This window comes from Anastrepha ludens, chromosome 2 (assembly GCF_028408465.1).
Source record: "Anastrepha ludens isolate Willacy chromosome 2, idAnaLude1.1, whole genome shotgun sequence".
Taxonomy (NCBI): Eukaryota; Metazoa; Arthropoda; class Insecta; order Diptera; family Tephritidae; genus Anastrepha; species Anastrepha ludens.
In genome coordinates this window covers 1,853,851-1,858,057 of record NC_071498.1, presented here as the reverse complement: position 1 = coordinate 1,858,057, position 4,207 = coordinate 1,853,851, and positions in this window count along the sequence as shown.

Here is a 4,207-nt window from a genome sequence, read left to right as displayed (position 1 = left end):
TATAAAAACTACTAAAAAATAACAGTGTGCAGCATTTTCAAAAACATTTTGTTGTGGAAAACGATTTCAATTGAAGGTAAAAGTGCTGGAATTTGCAACGTCGCTAGAGGGTTAAAATGCTCTGTAAAATTATTTTTAATGTATGTACTATACGTTGCTCAGCAAGGTACCTCGCTCAGATATGCATCTTGATAGTTTTTTCCACTTTTCGTAAATATTGGAAGAGCACGCAAGTTGAAAGTTTAAAGCTGAATTAATCCATAAAAAATATTCCCCTGGAGACTTTACTCTGTGGCTCTAGCACTTTGACGCTGAGTTGAAATTTTTGCGCTTATAAATTATGTGTTGGGCTGTGTTATCGTGGTTGCGCCCAGCTGGAAAATTCGCATGCTAACGAAAGCATCTCACTCAGTTCGCGCTGCTTCTTCAGTTGAAAATTCAGCCTCTGTTAAAAAACTTAGGCACTTAAACAAGTTTATTTACTTGTAAATTTTCAGCTGAAACGCTGATTATTTGCTTGATGAAAGCGAGGAAAGGTGCGAAATAAGATCGAGACGTTATCCTAAGAGATATATCAGAGATAACTGCGAAAATCAAAGTGAGGAAAATGGCAAGGCGGTATCCCTGCTGAGTTTCTTAAGGTTGATATCGAAGTTTTGGCGTCCGTTCCATTGCCGCTGTTACAGCAAATTTGGAACGGAAAACGGCGTTCGTAAAAAGTGTGAGAACTTGCGAGAAATATGCCTGCTTCAAGCTAGTACAAAAATCTTCTTACAAATTATCTTAGAACAAATATCAGCCCTAACGAATATCAACTAGATACGCTTATTAGGTCAAATCAACCGATTTTAAACCTGGACAGTGGCGTATTGACAATATCTATATCGTTAAAATTTGAAAAGTGCAGTTTGCTGAGTACAATGCACTCCTTTATCTGGCGTTGAACGACTTCGCTAAGGCATTTGATGCATTGAGGCGTGACGTAATCTGGTATCCGCTAGACGTATTCTCAACAAACTATTAACATTTGCAGTTTGTACATTATGCAGGATGGAAAATTAAGTGAGTCCTTTTCGACAGTATCTGGTGTGAAGCAGGGTTGCGCACTCTCTACCTTGCTTTTCTTAACAGCTTTGGACATATTTTTGGAAGCTTACAGCAGTTGTGGCATCAACTGGAAAATGACTCAAAAGGTGGCCTAACGACGTTGTTTTTGTTAGTAATACCTTTATCGAAATGCAAGAAAGGTTGTCAGATTTCTGAACACACGTTTCGAAAATAATCCATGATGAAACAGCTCAACTTTAAAGTCGAGTTCACAAGACGCTAGAAATAGGGGCCGTCCTAAATTGACATGGAGAAGGTGCATTATTAATAAGGAGACCAGCAAACGACGCAATATGTAGCAAGAAGCTCTGATTTGTAGAAATCTTTTGTAGGTAGACTAAGTTCTTAATTACGATATGGATTGTAATAGTGGATTGAATAGTGTCAATATTAATAATAGTAAATTTCTATTAGTCATATCACATGTAAGAGCACATGTGGAGAGCACTGCCGTGAAACACCGCTTAATAAGGGATGTTTACAGTTAAGAAACATTTCGAAGTACCAGCTGGAAAAATTTGCAACTGGCGTGAACACCCCTATTGAGAACGTCGTGCACAAATTTAGTTTATATTTGGAAATTAACGTGGAAATAAGGAATATTTTTAAATAAAATAAAATTTCATTCCAATCATACTGCGGTGGTCCAAAGTATTTGCACGCGAAATCTCTAACTTTTTCAATATTTCTGGCAGCAGAGGCATTTGAAAAATTTATCTGGGGTACTAGTGCTAATACAAAGTATTTTTTCCATGGAGTTTGAATATAAAGTCAAAAATGACAGGTCCGCTTGATTTTTGAAGCTAACGTCGAAGAACTGTTACAAAAAAAGAGTTAAAATCAATGCCGACTCACATTTAGCGGAAGACAAATAAATTGGAATCAAATGTGAGCTTTTTCTTTAAAGAACTTCTTCTTAACTTTGATTCACTAGAGAGAGTCCGTTGTATCCGCTGTTCCCGCCCTGCCTAATGAGTTCATGCTTCGTCCACTGCTACAAAACGACACAAAAGCTCGTTCCAGACTGCAGGTAAACATTGCGAAGTGAATGCGTCTATGTCAAGTGAAGGTTAAGACGGATTTCATGGGCTGATCTTACCGATAGCCAAGAGTTCGAGTAATTCTCTCTACGCTTTGTTTAGTTTGTAAGGCGTTTTTCAATAGGTGCGCTTCAACTTTTTTCCGATAGGGAGGGCGAACGACGCAATATTTTTTATTTTTCGTCATTTGTAAACTTCATTAGTATACATTTCATCATGGAACGCTTCACACTTGAGCAACGATTGCAAATCATTGAATTTTATTATAAAAATGCGTGTTCTGTTAAGAAAGTTTAAAGTCGAAAAATCATCTTCAGTGATGAAGCTCACTGTTGGCTCGATGGCTTTGTCAACAAGCAAAATATGCGTTACTGGGCAGAAAGCAATCCACACGTGATTCATGAGGCACCGTTGCATCCCGAAAAAATCACTGTTTGCTGGCGGCGTAATTGGCCCATATTTTTTCGTTGACGAGAACGATCGCCACGTTACTGTGAATGGAAATCGATACCGCGACATGATAAACGATTATTTTTGGCCGCAATTGAATGGTATGGACTTAAACGACATGTGGTTTCTACAGGACGGGGCCACAAGCCACACAGCACACGCTACAATTGATTTGTTGAAGAGTAAGTTCGATGAGCGCATTATTTCCAGAAATGGACCGATCGAATGGCCGCCGCGCTCGTGTGATTTGACGCCTCTAGACTATTTTTTTTGGGGTTATGTGAAGTCATTGATCTACAGTAACAAGCCGGCGACGACTTGTGAGCTCAGATCCAATATTGAACGCGAAATTGCTGGAATTTCGGCCGATTTATGCAAAAGAGTGGTCGAAAATTGGGTTCAACGATTGGACTTCGTAAAACGTGCACGCGGTGGTCATGCAAAAGAAATCGAATTTCATACTTAAATGTATATGTTCAAACTCGATAATAAAAAAAAAATTAGTTAAAAAAGTCGAACCGTTTGTGTTTTATTCAAAAAAGAAGTTAAAGCGCTCTTACTGAAAAACCCTTTATTTTGTATCGCACAGGATGGAAAGAAGAATGCAAATCTGAACTCAGACATGCGTTCTTTATTTTGGCAACCCTAAAATGAACAAAAACAAGACTACTAACAAAACTAAAAAATCTGTGTGGACGCCAGCAGCCATAACTGTCGATGCAGCCTCAAAGGTGGCAATATCAGGATGAGGCGATGCAATAGCAGCAACTACAAAAACAGTAATAACACCAAAAGCAGCACAGATAACAACAGTTGAAGATAGCTAACCAAAACGAATGTGTAGAAGCATTGACCCTACAGTCGCTGCTGCGCCAACAACACAAATATTGCAATATCTAACTGTCCAGCAGGCGCGGTAACAGGGAATTACTTTGTGCGGGTCAAAATGTAAATAACAAAAAAACAAAAAAAAACTACAAAAAATTAAAGAAAAAAATACAACAAGAAGAACAGAAATAAAAAGAAAACGAGACAGGAGCAAAAGATTTGCTAAAAAATGAAAAAAATTCTTGAAAAGGGGTAACAGAAAAAATGTGGAAAAAATTGGAGATTAAATTTCAGAGCAAAGTGAGTAAGTTTGGAGGCACACCGAATGAGAAGAATAAATTTGTAAGCGAAGAAAAAAGAGAAAAAAACAGCAAAGGAGTTGAGGAAACAGCGGTGGCTCGAAAAATGTGTGGTAGAGTAAAAGCAGCCGGCTAGCGAATAGGTGGAAATGAATAGTAAAGTGGGAATTGCAGAAGATACTAAATGGGATGGTTTTGCAAGCGGGCGGCGAGGTGATACTGACTAGGCAGACTTTAAGGAAACTGTCACCAAAACAGAAATAAAAACAATGCCAGTGGTGGTGTGAAGAGGACTTCACAGTTATTATTTTTTTTACCAGTATTGTTGTATCGATAGGTTGGCTGCATTCATTTCACAGCTGATTTGGCTGCAGACTTGATTTGTGTGGCATCACAATGGGCTAATAAATATATTTTTAGGCTTGAAATAATGAAAATTATAAAAATGAGTGAATTAACGATTGCCTTAATTTCTGTTCTTTG